Source organism: Equus caballus, unplaced genomic scaffold (genome assembly GCF_041296265.1).
Source record: "Equus caballus isolate H_3958 breed thoroughbred unplaced genomic scaffold, TB-T2T haplotype2-0000437, whole genome shotgun sequence".
Classification (NCBI taxonomy): Eukaryota; Metazoa; Chordata; class Mammalia; order Perissodactyla; family Equidae; genus Equus; species Equus caballus.
The window spans coordinates 12040142-12054577 of NW_027222394.1; positions in this window are offsets into that span (position 1 = coordinate 12040142).

Here is a 14436-nt window from a genome sequence, read left to right on the forward strand (position 1 = left end):
AGCACTGTGCAGAGCGAGTTGTTTCTTAGCTTCCCAAAGAGCTGGAAGCAAGATGCTGTGGGGCCCAACTCGCCCTTTGGAAAGAAGCCTGCACGTTGTGCCTTTCAGCTCTAGGGCAAAGTAGCACACCCAGAGCAGAAGTCCTACTTCAGCCAGATCAGGCCTGCAAAGAAACTGCGTTTCACAGGCCTTTGGAAGAGATGTTCCCGGTAGGCTGTAAGAGCACTGTGCAGAGCGAGTTGTTTCTTAGCTTCCCAAAGAGCTGGAAGCAAGATGCTGTGGGGCCCAACTCGCCCTTTGGAAAGAAGCCTGCACGTTGTGCCTTTCAGCTCTAGGGCAAAGTAGCACACCCAGAGCAGAAGTCCTACTTCAGCCAGATCAGGCCTGCAAAGAAACTGCGTTTCACAGGCCTTTGGAAGAGATGTTCCCGGTAGGCTGTAAGAGCACTGTGCAGAGCGAGTTGTTTCTTAGCTTCCCAAAGAGCTGGAAGCAAGATGCTCTGGGGCCCAACTCGCCCTTTGGAAAGAAGCCTGCACGTTGTGCCTTTCAGCTCTAGGGCAAAGTAGCACACCCAGAGCAGAAGTCCTACTTCAGCCAGATCAGGCCTGCAAAGAAACTGCGTTTCACAGGCCTTTGGAAGAGATGTTCCCGGTAGGCTGTAAGAGCACTGTGCAGAGCGAGTTGTTTCTTAGCTTCCCAAAGAGGTGGAAGCAAGATGCTGTGGGGCCCAACTCGCCCTTTGGAAAGAAGCCTGCACGTTGTGCCTTTCAGCTCTAGGGCAAAGTAGCACACCCAGAGCAGAAGTCCTACTTCAGCCAGATCAGGCCTGCAAAGAAACTGCGTTTCACAGGCCTTTGGAAGAGATGTTCCCGGTAGGCTGTAAGAGCACTGTGCAGAGCGAGTTGTTTCTTAGCTTCCCAAAGAGCTGGAAGCAAGATGCTGTGGGGCCCAACTCGCCCTTTGGAAAGAAGCCTGCACGTTGTGCCTTTCAGCTCTAGGGCAAAGTAGCACACCCAGAGCAGAAGTCCTACTTCAGCCAGATCAGGCCTGCAAAGAAACTGCGTTTCACAGGCCTTTGGAAGAGATGTTCCCGGTAGGCTGTAAGAGCACTGTGCAGAGCGAGTTGTTTCTTAGCTTCCCAAAGAGCTGGAAGCAAGATGCTCTGGGGCCCAACTCGCCCTTTGGAAAGAAGCCTGCACGTTGTGCCTTTCAGCTCTAGGGCAAAGTAGCACACCCAGAGCAGAAGTCCTACTTCAGCCAGATCAGGCCTGCAAAGAAACTGCGTTTCACAGGCCTTTGGAAGAGATGTTCCCGGTAGGCTGTAAGAGCACTGTGCAGAGCGAGTTGTTTCTTAGCTTCCCAAAGAGGTGGAAGCAAGATGCTGTGGGGCCCAACTCGCCCTTTGGAAAGAAGCCTGCACGTTGTGCCTTTCAGCTCTAGGGCAAAGTAGCACACCCAGAGCAGAAGTCCTACTTCAGCCTGATCAGGCCTGCAAAGAAACTGCGTTTCACAGGCCTTTGGAAGAGATGTTCCCACTAGGCTGTAAGAGCACTGTGCAGAGCGAGTTGTTTCTTAGCTTCCCAAAGAGCCGGAAGCAAGATGCTGTGGGTCCCAACTCGCCCTTTGGAAAGAAGCCTGCACGTTGTGCCTTTCAGCTCTAGGGCAAAGTAGCACACCCAAAGCAGAAGTCCTACTTCAGCCAGATCAGGCCTGCAAAGAAACTGCGTTTCACAGGCCTTTGTAAGAGATGTTCCCACTAGGCTGTAAGAGCACTGTGCAGAGCGAGTTGTTTCTTAGCTTCCCAAAGAGCTGGAAGCAAGATGCTGTGGGGCCCAACTCGCCCTTTGGAAAGAAGCCTGCACGTTGTGCCTTTCAGCTCTAGGACAAAGTAGCACACCCAGAGCAGAAGTCCTACTTCAGCCAGATCAGGCCTGCAAAGAAACTGCGTTTCACAGGCCTTTGGAAGAGATGTTCCCACTAGGCTGTAAGAGCACTGTGCAGAGCGAGTTGCTTCTTAGCTTCCCAAAGAGCTGGAAGCAAGATGCTGTGGGGCCCAAATCGCCCTTGGGAAAGAAGCCTGCACGTTGTGCCTTTCAGCTCTACGGCAAAGTAGCACACCCAGAGCAGAAGTCCTACTTCAGCCAGATCAGGCCTGCAAAGAAACTGCGTTTCACAGGCCTTTGGAAGAGATGTTCCCGGTAGGCTGTATGAGCACTGTGCAGAGCGAGTTGTTTCTTAGCTTCCCAAAGAGCTGGAAGCAAGATGCTGTGGGGCCCAACTCGCCCTTAGGAAAGAAGCCTGCACGTTGTGCCTTTCAGCTCTAGGGCAAAGTAGCACACCCAGAGCAGAAGTCCTACTTCAGCCAGATCAGGCCTGCAAAGAAACTGCGTTTCACAGGCCTTTGGAAGAGATGTTCCCACTAGGCTGTAAGAGCACTGTGCAGAGCGAGTTGTTTCTTAGCTTCCCAAAGAGCTGGAAGCAAGATGCTGTGGGGCCCAACTCGCCCTTTGGAAAGAAGCCTGCACGTTGTGCCTTTCAGCTCTAGGGCAAAGTAGCACACCCAGAGCAGAAGTCCTACTTCAGCCAGATCAGGCCTGCAAAGAAACTGCGTTTCACAGGCCTTTGGAAGAGATGTTCCCGGTAGGCTGTAAGAGCACTGTGCAGAGCGAGTTGTTTCTTAGCTTCCCAAAGAGCTGGAAGCAAGATGCTGTGGGGCCCAACTCGCCCTTTGGAAAGAAGCCTGCACGTTGTGCCTTTCAGCTCTAGGGCAAAGTAGCACACCCAGAGCAGAAGTCCTACTTCAGCCAGATCAGGCCTGCAAAGAAACTGCGTTTCACAGGCCTTTGGAAGAGATGTTCCCGGTAGGCTGAAAGAGCACTGTGCAGAGCGAGTTGTTTCTTAGCTTCCCAAAGAGGTGGAAGCAAGATGCTGTGGGGCCCAACTCGCCCTTTGGAAAGAAGCCTGCACGTTGTGCCTTTCAGCTCTAGGGCAAAGTAGCACACCCAGAGCAGAAGTCCTACTTCAGCCTGATCAGGCCTGCAAAGAAACTGCGTTTCACAGGCCTTTGGAAGAGATGTTCCCACTAGGCTGTAAGAGCACTGTGCAGAGCGAGTTGTTTCTTAGCTTCCCAAAGAGCCGGAAGCAAGATGCTGTGGGGCCCAACTCGCCCTTTGGAAAGAAGCCTGCACGTTGTGCCTTTCAGCTGTAGGGCAAAGTAGCACACCCAAAGCAGAAGTCCTACTTCAGCCAGATCAGGCCTGCAAAGAAACTGCGTTTCACAGGCCTTTGGAAGAGATGTTCCCACTAGGCTGTAAGAGCACTGTGCAGAGCGAGTTGTTTCTTAGCTTCCCAAAGAGCTGGAAGCAAGATGCTGTGGGGCCCAACTCGCCCTTTGGAAAGAAGCCTGCACGTTGTGCCTTTCAGCTCTAGGGCAAAGTAGCACACCCAGAGCAGAAGTCCTACTTCAGCCAGATCAGGCCTGCAAAGAAACTGCGTTTCACAGGCCTTTGGAAGAGATGTTCCCCGTAGGCTGTAAGAGCACTGTGCAGAGCGAGTTGTTTCTTAGCTTCCCAAAGAGCTGGAAGCAAGATGCTGTGGGGCCCAACTCGCCCTTTGGAAAGAAGCCTGCACGTTGTGCCTTTCAGCTCTAGGGCAAAGTAGCACACCCAGAGCAGAAGTCCTACTTCAGCCAGATCAGGCCTGCAAAGAAACTGCGTTTCACAGGCCTTTGGAAGAGATGTTCCCACTAGGCTGTAAGAGCACTGTGCAGAGCGAGTTGTTTCTTAGCTTCCCAAAGAGCTGGAAGCAAGATGCTGTGGGGCCCAACTCGCCCTTTGGAAAGAAGCCTGCACGTTGTGCCTTTCAGCTCTAGGGCAAAGTAGCACACCCAGAGCAGAAGTCCTACTTCAGCCAGATCAGGCCTGCAAAGAAACTGCGTTTCACAGGCCTTTGGAAGAGATGTTCCCACTAGGCTGTAAGAGCACTGTGCAGAGCGAGTTGTTTCTTAGCTTCCCAAAGAGCTGGAAGCAAGATGCTGTGGGGCCCAACTCGCCCTTTGGAAAGAAGCCTGCACGTTGTGCCTTTCAGCTCTAGGGCAAAGTAGCACACCCAGAGCAGAAGTCCTACTTCAGCCAGATCAGGCCTGCAAAGAAACTGCGTTTCACAGGCCTTTGGAAGAGATGTTCCCGGTAGGCTGTAAGAGCACTGTGCAGAGCGAGTTGTTTCTTAGCTTCCCAAAGAGCTGGAAGCAAGATGCTGTGGGGCCCAACTCGCCCTTGGGAAAGAAGCCTGCACGTTGTGCCTTTCAGCTCTAGGGCAAAGTAGCACACCCAGAGCAGAAGTCCTACTTCAGCCAGATCAGGCCTGCAAAGAAACTGCGTTTCACAGGCCTTTGGAAGAGATGTTCCCACTAGGCTGTAAGAGCACTGTGCAGAGCGAGTTGTTTCTTAGCTTCCCAAAGAGCTGGAAGCAAGATGCTGTGGGGCCCAACTCGCCCTTTGGAAAGAAGCCTGCACGTTGTGCCTTTCAGCTCTAGGGCAAAGTAGCACACCCAGAGCAGAAGTCCTACTTCAGCCAGATCAGGCCTGCAAAGAAACTGCGTTTCACAGGCCTTTGGAAGAGATGTTCCCACTAGGCTGTAAGAGCACTGTGCAGAGCGAGTTGTTTCTTAGCTTCCCAAAGAGCTGGAAGCAAGATGCTGTGGGGCCCAACTCGCCCTTTGGAAAGAAGCCTGCACGTTGTGCCTTTCAGCTCTAGGGCAAAGTAGCACACCCAGAGCAGAAGTCCTACTTCAGCCAGATCAGGCCTGCAAAGAAACTGCGTTTCTCAGGCCTTTGGAAGAGATGTTCCCACTAGGCTGTAAGAGCACTGTGCAGAGCGAGTTGCTTCTTAGCTTCCCAAAGAGCTGGAAGCAAGATGCTGTGGGGCCCAACTCGCCCTTTGGAAAGAAGCCTGCACGTTGTGCCTTTCAGCTCTAGGGCAAAGTAGCACACCCAGAGCAGAAGTCCTACTTCAGCCAGATCAGGCCTGCAAAGAAACTGCGTTTCACAGGCCTTTGGAAGACATGTTCCCGGTAGGCTTTAAGACCACTGTGCAGAGCGAGTTGTTTCTTAGCTTCCCAAAGAGCTGGAAGCAAGATGCTGTGGGGCCCAACTCGCCCTTTGGAAAGAAGCCTGCACGTTGTGCCTTTCAGCTCTAGGGCAAAGTAGCACACCCAGAGCAGAAGTCCTACTTCAGCCAGATCAGGCCTGCAAAGAAACTGCGTTTCACAGGCCTTTGGAAGAGATGTTCCCGGTAGGCTGTAAGAGCACTGTGCAGAGCGAGTTGTTTCTTAGCTTCCCAAAGAGGTGGAAGCAAGATGCTGTGGGGCCCAACTCGCCCTTTGGAAAGAAGCCTGCACGTTGTGCCTTTCAGCTCTAGGGCAAAGTAGCACACCCAGAGCAGAAGTCCTACTTCAGCCTGATCAGGCCTGCAAAGAAACTGCGTTTCACAGGCCTTTGGAAGAGATGTTCCCGGTAGGCTGTAAGAGCACTGTGCAGAGCGAGTTGTTTCTTAGCTTCCCAAAGAGCCGGAAGCAAGATGCTGTGGGGCCCAACTCGCCCTTTGGAAAGAAGCCTGCACGTTGTGCCTTTCAGCTCTAGGGCAAAGTAGCACACCCAAAGCAGAAGTCCTACTTCAGCCAGATCAGGCCTGCAAAGAAACTGCGTTTCACATGCCTTTGTAAGAGATGTTCCCACTAGGCTGTAAGAGCACTGTGCAGAGCGAGTTGTTTCTTAGCTTCCCAAAGAGCTGGAAGCAAGATGCTGTGGGGCCCAACTCGCCCTTTGGAAAGAAGCCTGCACGTTGTGCCTTTCAGCTCTAGGGCAAAGTAGCACACCCAGAGCAGAAGTCCTACTTCAGCCAGATCAGGCCTGCAAAGAAACTGCGTTTCACAGGCCTTTGGAAGAGATGTTCCCCGTAGGCTGTAAGAGCACTGTGCAGAGCGAGTTGTTTCTTAGCTTCCCAAAGAGCTGGAAGCAAGATGCTGTGGGGCCCAACTCGCCCTTTGGAAAGAAGCCTGCACGTTGTGCCTTTCAGCTCTAGGGCAAAGTAGCACACCCAGAGCAGAAGTCCTACTTCAGCCAGATCAGGCCTGCAAAGAAACTGCGTTTCACAGGCCTTTGGAAGAGATGTTCCCACTAGGCTGTAAGAGCACTGTGCAGAGCGAGTTGTTTCTTAGCTTCCCAAAGAGCTGGAAGCAAGATGCTGTGGGGCCCAACTCGCCCTTTGGAAAGAAGCCTGCACGTTGTGCCTTTCAGCTCTAGGGCAAAGTAGCACACCCAGAGCAGAAGTCCTACTTCAGCCATATCAGGCCTGCAAAGGAACTGCGTTTCACAGGCCTTTGGAAGAGATGTTCCCACTAGGCTGTAAGAGCACTGTGCAGAGCGAGTTGTTTCTTAGCTTCCCAAAGAGCTGGAAGCAAGATGCTGTGGGGCCCAACTCGCCCTTTGGAAAGAAGCCTGCACGTTGTGCCTTTCAGCTCTAGGGCAAAGTAGCACACCCAGAGCAGAAGTCCTACTTCAGCCAGATCAGGCCTGCAAAGAAACTGCGTTTCACAGGCCTTTGGAAGAGATGTTCCCACTAGGCTGTAAGAGCACTGTGCAGAGCGAGTTGTTTCTTAGCTTCCCAAAGAGCTGGAAGCAAGATGCTGTGGGGCCCAACTCGCCCTTTGTAAAGAAGACTGCACGTTGTGCCTTTCAGCTCTAGGGCAAAGTAGCACACCCAGAGCAGAAGTCCTACTTCAGCCAGATCAGGCCTGCAAAGAAACTGCGTTTCACAGGCCTTTGGAAGAGATGTTCCCACTAGGCTGTAAGAGCACTGTGCAGAGCGATTTGCTTCTTAGCTTCCCAAAGAGCTGGAAGCAAGATGCTGTGGGGCCCAACTCGCCCTTTGGAAAGAAGCCTGCACGTTGTGCCTTTCAGCTCTAGGGCAAAGTAGCACACCCAGAGCAGAAGTCCTACTTCAGCCAGATGAGGCCTGCAAAGAAACTGCGTTTCACAGGCCTTTGGAAGACATGTTCCCGGTAGGCTGTAAGAGCACTGTGCAGAGCGAGTTGTTTCTTAGCTTCCCAAAGAGCTGGAAGCAAGATGCTCTGGGGCCCAACTCGCCCTTTGGAAAGAAGCCTGCACGTTGTGCCTTTCAGCTCTAGGGCAAAGTAGCACACCCAGAGCAGAAGTCCTACTTCAGCCAGATCAGGCCTGCAAAGAAACTGCGTTTCACAGGCCTTTGGAAGAGATGTTCCCGGTAGGCTGTAAGAGCACTGTGCAGAGCGAGTTGTTTCTTAGCTTCCCAAAGAGCTGGAAGCAAGATGCTGTGGGGCCCAACTCGCCCTTTGGAAAGAAGCCAGCACGTTGTGCCTTTCAGCTCTAGGGCAAAGTAGCACACCCAGAGCAGAAGTCCTACTTCAGCCAGATCAGGCCTGCAAAGAAACTGCGTTTCACAGGCCTTTGGAAGAGATGTTCCCGGTAGGCTGTAAGAGCACTGTGCAGAGCGAGTTGTTTCTTAGCTTCCCAAAGAGCTGGAAGCAAGATGCTGTGGGGCCCAACTCGCCCTTTGGAAAGAAGCCTGCACGTTGTGCCTTTCAGCTCTAGGGCAAAGTAGCACACCCAGAGCAGAAGTCCTACTTCAGCCAGATCAGGCCTGCAAAGAAACTGCGTTTCACAGGCCTTTGGAAGAGATGTTCCCGGTAGGCTGTAAGAGCACTGTGCAGAGCGAGTTGTTTCTTAGCTTCCCAAAGAGCTGGAAGCAAGATGCTGTGGGGCCCAACTCGCCCTTTGGAAAGAAGCCTGCACGTTGTGCCTTTCAGCTCTAGGGCAAAGTAGCACACCCAGAGCAGAAGTCCTACTTCAGCCAGATCAGGCCTGCAAAGGAACTGCGTTTCACAGGCCTTTGGAAGAGATGTTCCCACTAGGCTGTAAGAGCACTGTGCAGAGCGAGTTGTTTCTTAGCTTCCCAAAGAGCTGGAAGCAAGATGCTGTGGGGCCCAACTCGCCCTTTGGAAAGAAGCCTGCACGTTGTGCCTTTCAGCTCTAGGGCAAAGTAGCACACCCAGAGCAGAAGTCCTACTTCAGCCAGATCAGGCCTGCAAAGAAACTGCGTTTCACAGGCCTTTGGAAGAGATGTTCCCACTAGGCTGTAAGAGCACTGTGCAGAGCGAGTTGTTTCTTAGCTTCCCAAAGAGCTGGAAGCAAGATGCTGTGGGGCCCAACTCGCCCTTTGTAAAGAAGACTGCACGTTGTGCCTTTCAGCTCTAGGGCAAAGTAGCACACCCAGAGCAGAAGTCCTACTTCAGCCAGATCAGGCCTGCAAAGAAACTGCGTTTCACAGGCCTTTGGAAGAGATGTTCCCACTAGGCTGTAAGAGCACTGTGCAGAGCGATTTGCTTCTTAGCTTCCCAAAGAGCTGGAAGCAAGATGCTGTGGGGCCCAACTCGCCCTTTGGAAAGAAGCCTGCACGTTGTGCCTTTCAGCTCTAGGGCAAAGTAGCACACCCAGAGCAGAAGTCCTACTTCAGCCAGATGAGGCCTGCAAAGAAACTGCGTTTCACAGGCCTTTGGAAGACATGTTCCCGGTAGGCTGTAAGAGCACTGTGCAGAGCGAGTTGTTTCTTAGCTTCCCAAAGAGCTGGAAGCAAGATGCTCTGGGGCCCAACTCGCCCTTTGGAAAGAAGCCTGCACGTTGTGCCTTTCAGCTCTAGGGCAAAGTAGCACACCCAGAGCAGAAGTCCTACTTCAGCCAGATCAGGCCTGCAAAGAAACTGCGTTTCACAGGCCTTTGGAAGAGATGTTCCCGGTAGGCTGTAAGAGCACTGTGCAGAGCGAGTTGTTTCTTAGCTTCCCAAAGAGCTGGAAGCAAGATGCTGTGGGGCCCAACTCGCCCTTTGGAAAGAAGCCAGCACGTTGTGCCTTTCAGCTCTAGGGCAAAGTAGCACACCCAGAGCAGAAGTCCTACTTCAGCCAGATCAGGCCTGCAAAGAAACTGCGTTTCACAGGCCTTTGGAAGAGATGTTCCCGGTAGGCTGTTAGAGCACTGTGCAGAGCGAGTTGTTTCTTAGCTTCCCAAAGAGCTGGAAGCAAGATGCTGTGGGGCCCAACTCGCCCTTTGGAAAGAAGCCTGCACGTTGTGCCTTTCAGCTCTAGGGCAAAGTAGCACACCCAGAGCAGAAGTCCTACTTCAGCCAGATCAGGCCTGCAAAGAAACTGCGTTTCACAGGCCTTTGGAAGAGATGTTCCCGGTAGGCTGTAAGAGCACTGTGCAGAGCGAGTTGTTTCTTAGCTTCCCAAAGAGCTGGAAGCAAGATGCTGTGGGGCCCAACTCGCCCTTTGGAAAGAAGCCTGCACGTTGTGCCTTTCAGCTCTAGGGCAAAGTAGCACACCCAGAGCAGAAGTCCTACTTCAGCCAGATCAGGCCTGCAAAGAAACTGCGTTTCACAGGCCTTTGGAAGAGATGTTCCCGGTAGGCTGTAAGAGCACTGTGCAGAGCGAGTTGTTTCTTAGCTTCCCAAAGAGCTGGAAGCAAGATGCTCTGGGGCCCAACTCGCCCTTTGGAAAGAAGCCTGCACGTTGTGCCTTTCAGCTCTAGGGCAAAGTAGCACACCCAGAGCAGAAGTCCTACTTCAGCCAGATCAGGCCTGCAAAGAAACTGCGTTTCACAGGCCTTTGGAAGAGATGTTCCCGGTAGGCTGTAAGAGCACTGTGCAGAGCGAGTTGTTTCTTAGCTTCCCAAAGAGGTGGAAGCAAGATGCTGTGGGGCCCAACTCGCCCTTTGGAAAGAAGCCTGCACGTTGTGCCTTTCAGCTCTAGGGCAAAGTAGCACACCCAGAGCAGAAGTCCTACTTCAGCCAGATCAGGCCTGCAAAGAAACTGCGTTTCACAGGCCTTTGGAAGAGATGTTCCCGGTAGGCTGTAAGAGCACTGTGCAGAGCGAGTTGTTTCTTAGCTTCCCAAAGAGCTGGAAGCAAGATGCTGTGGGGCCCAACTCGCCCTTTGGAAAGAAGCCTGCACGTTGTGCCTTTCAGCTCTAGGGCAAAGTAGCACACCCAGAGCAGAAGTCCTACTTCAGCCAGATCAGGCCTGCAAAGAAACTGCGTTTCACAGGCCTTTGGAAGAGATGTTCCCGGTAGGCTGTAAGAGCACTGTGCAGAGCGAGTTGTTTCTTAGCTTCCCAAAGAGCTGGAAGCAAGATGCTCTGGGGCCCAACTCGCCCTTTGGAAAGAAGCCTGCACGTTGTGCCTTTCAGCTCTAGGGCAAAGTAGCACACCCAGAGCAGAAGTCCTACTTCAGCCAGATCAGGCCTGCAAAGAAACTGCGTTTCACAGGCCTTTGGAAGAGATGTTCCCGGTAGGCTGTAAGAGCACTGTGCAGAGCGAGTTGTTTCTTAGCTTCCCAAAGAGGTGGAAGCAAGATGCTGTGGGGCCCAACTCGCCCTTTGGAAAGAAGCCTGCACGTTGTGCCTTTCAGCTCTAGGGCAAAGTAGCACACCCAGAGCAGAAGTCCTACTTCAGCCTGATCAGGCCTGCAAAGAAACTGCGTTTGACAGGCCTTTGGAAGAGATGTTCCCACTAGGCTGTAAGAGCACTGTGCAGAGCGAGTTGTTTCTTAGCTTCCCAAAGAGCCGGAAGCAAGATGCTGTGGGTCCCAACTCGCCCTTTGGAAAGAAGCCTGCACGTTGTGCCTTTCAGCTCTAGGGCAAAGTAGCACACCCAAAGCAGAAGTCCTACTTCAGCCAGATCAGGCCTGCAAAGAAACTGCGTTTCACAGGCCTTTGTAAGAGATGTTCCCACTAGGCTGTAAGAGCACTGTGCAGAGCGAGTTGTTTCTTAGCTTCCCAAAGAGCTGGAAGCAAGATGCTGTGGGGCCCAACTCGCCCTTTGGAAAGAAGCCTGCACGTTGTGCCTTTCAGCTCTAGGACAAAGTAGCACACCCAGAGCAGAAGTCCTACTTCAGCCAGATCAGGCCTGCAAAGAAACTGCGTTTCACAGGCCTTTGGAAGAGATGTTCCCACTAGGCTGTAAGAGCACTGTGCAGAGCGAGTTGCTTCTTAGCTTCCCAAAGAGCTGGAAGCAAGATGCTGTGGGGCCCAAATCGCCCTTGGGAAAGAAGCCTGCACGTTGTGCCTTTCAGCTCTACGGCAAAGTAGCACACCCAGAGCAGAAGTCCTACTTCAGCCAGATCAGGCCTGCAAAGAAACTGCGTTTCACAGGCCTTTGGAAGAGATGTTCCCGGTAGGCTGTATGAGCACTGTGCAGAGCGAGTTGTTTCTTAGCTTCCCAAAGAGCTGGAAGCAAGATGCTGTGGGGCCCAACTCGCCCTTAGGAAAGAAGCCTGCACGTTGTGCCTTTCAGCTCTAGGGCAAAGTAGCACACCCAGAGCAGAAGTCCTACTTCAGCCAGATCAGGCCTGCAAAGAAACTGCGTTTCACAGGCCTTTGGAAGAGATGTTCCCACTAGGCTGTAAGAGCACTGTGCAGAGCGAGTTGTTTCTTAGCTTCCCAAAGAGCTGGAAGCAAGATGCTGTGGGGCCCAACTCGCCCTTTGGAAAGAAGCCTGCACGTTGTGCCTTTCAGCTCTAGGGCAAAGTAGCACACCCAGAGCAGAAGTCCTACTTCAGCCAGATCAGGCCTGCAAAGAAACTGCGTTTCACAGGCCTTTGGAAGAGATGTTCCCGGTAGGCTGTAAGAGCACTGTGCAGAGCGAGTTGTTTCTTAGCTTCCCAAAGAGCTGGAAGCAAGATGCTGTGGGGCCCAACTCGCCCTTTGGAAAGAAGCCTGCACGTTGTGCCTTTCAGCTCTAGGGCAAAGTAGCACACCCAGAGCAGAAGTCCTACTTCAGCCAGATCAGGCCTGCAAAGAAACTGCGTTTCACAGGCCTTTGGAAGAGATGTTCCCACTAGGCTGTAAGAGCACTGTGCAGAGCGAGTTGTTTCTTAGCTTCCCAAAGAGCTGGAAGCAAGATGCTGTGGGGCCCAACTCGCCCTTTGGAAAGAAGCCTGCACGTTGTGCCTTTCAGCTCTAGGGCAAAGTAGCACACCCAGAGCAGAAGTCCTACTTCAGCCAGATCAGGCCTGCAAAGAAACTGCGTTTCACAGGCCTTTGGAAGAGATGTTCCCACTAGGCTGTAAGAGCACTGTGCAGAGCGAGTTGTTTCTTAGCTTCCCAAAGAGCTGGAAGCAAGATGCTGTGGGGCCCAACTCGCCCTTTGGAAAGAAGCCTGCACGTTGTGCCTTTCAGCTCTAGGGCAAAGTAGCACACCCAGAGCAGAAGTCCTACTTCAGCCAGATCAGGCCTGCAAAGAAACTGCGTTTCACAGGCCTTTGGAAGAGATGTTCCCGGTAGGCTGAAAGAGCACTGTGCAGAGCGAGTTGTTTCTTAGCTTCCCAAAGAGGTGGAAGCAAGATGCTGTGGGGCCCAACTCGCCCTTTGGAAAGAAGCCTGCACGTTGTGCCTTTCAGCTCTAGGGCAAAGTAGCACACCCAGAGCAGAAGTCCTACTTCAGCCTGATCAGGCCTGCAAAGAAACTGCGTTTCACAGGCCTTTGGAAGAGATGTTCCCACTAGGCTGTAAGAGCACTGTGCAGAGCGAGTTGTTTCTTAGCTTCCCAAAGAGCCGGAAGCAAGATGCTGTGGGGCCCAACTCGCCCTTTGGAAAGAAGCCTGCACGTTGTGCCTTTCAGCTCTAGGGCAAAGTAGCACACCCAAAGCAGAAGTCCTACTTCAGCCAGATCAGGCCTGCAAAGAAACTGCGTTTCACAGGCCTTTGGAAGAGATGTTCCCACTAGGCTGTAAGAGCACTGTGCAGAGCGAGTTGTTTCTTAGCTTCCCAAAGAGCTGGAAGCAAGATGCTGTGGGGCCCAACTCGCCCTTTGGAAAGAAGCCTGCACGTTGTGCCTTTCAGCTCTAGGGCAAAGTAGCACACCCAGAGCAGAAGTCCTACTTCAGCCAGATCAGGCCTGCAAAGAAACTGCGTTTCACAGGCCTTTGGAAGAGATGTTCCCCGTAGGCTGTAAGAGCACTGTGCAGAGCGAGTTGTTTCTTAGCTTCCCAAAGAGCTGGAAGCAAGATGCTGTGGGGCCCAACTCGCCCTTTGGAAAGAAGCCTGCACGTTGTGCCTTTCAGCTCTAGGGCAAAGTAGCACACCCAGAGCAGAAGTCCTACTTCAGCCAGATCAGGCCTGCAAAGAAACTGCGTTTCACAGGCCTTTGGAAGAGATGTTCCCACTAGGCTGTAAGAGCACTGTGCAGAGCGAGTTGTTTCTTAGCTTCCCAAAGAGCTGGAAGCAAGATGCTGTGGGGCCCAACTCGCCCTTTGGAAAGAAGCCTGCACGTTGTGCCTTTCAGCTCTAGGGCAAAGTAGCACACCCAGAGCAGAAGTCCTACTTCAGCCAGATCAGGCCTGCAAAGAAACTGCGTTTCACAGGCCTTTGGAAGAGATGTTCCCACTAGGCTGTAAGAGCACTGTGCAGAGCGAGTTGTTTCTTAGCTTCCCAAAGAGCTGGAAGCAAGATGCTGTGGGGCCCAACTCGCCCTTTGGAAAGAAGCCTGCACGTTGTGCCTTTCAGCTCTAGGGCAAAGTAGCACACCCAGAGCAGAAGTCCTACTTCAGCCAGATCAGGCCTGCAAAGAAACTGCGTTTCACAGGCCTTTGGAAGAGATGTTCCCGGTAGGCTGTAAGAGCACTGTGCAGAGCGAGTTGTTTCTTAGCTTCCCAAAGAGCTGGAAGCAAGATGCTGTGGGGCCCAACTCGCCCTTGGGAAAGAAGCCTGCACGTTGTGCCTTTCAGCTCTAGGGCAAAGTAGCACACCCAGAGCAGAAGTCCTACTTCAGCCAGATCAGGCCTGCAAAGAAACTGCGTTTCACAGGCCTTTGGAAGAGATGTTCCCACTAGGCTGTAAGAGCACTGTGCAGAGCGAGTTGTTTCTTAGCTTCCCAAAGAGCTGGAAGCAAGATGCTGTGGGGCCCAACTCGCCCTTTGGAAAGAAGCCTGCACGTTGTGCCTTTCAGCTCTAGGGCAAAGTAGCACACCCAGAGCAGAAGTCCTACTTCAGCCAGATCAGGCCTGCAAAGAAACTGCGTTTCACAGGCCTTTGGAAGAGATGTTCCCACTAGGCTGTAAGAGCACTGTGCAGAGCGAGTTGTTTCTTAGCTTCCCAAAGAGCTGGAAGCAAGATGCTGTGGGGCCCAACTCGCCCTTTGGAAAGAAGCCTGCACGTTGTGCCTTTCAGCTCTAGGGCAAAGTAGCACACCCAGAGCAGAAGTCCTACTTCAGCCAGATCAGGCCTGCAAAGAAACTGCGTTTCACAGGCCTTTGGAAGAGATGTTCCCACTAGGCTGTAAGAGCACTGTGCAGAGCGAGTTGTTTCTTAGCTTCCCAAAGAGCTGGAAGCAAGATGCTGTGGGGCCCAACTC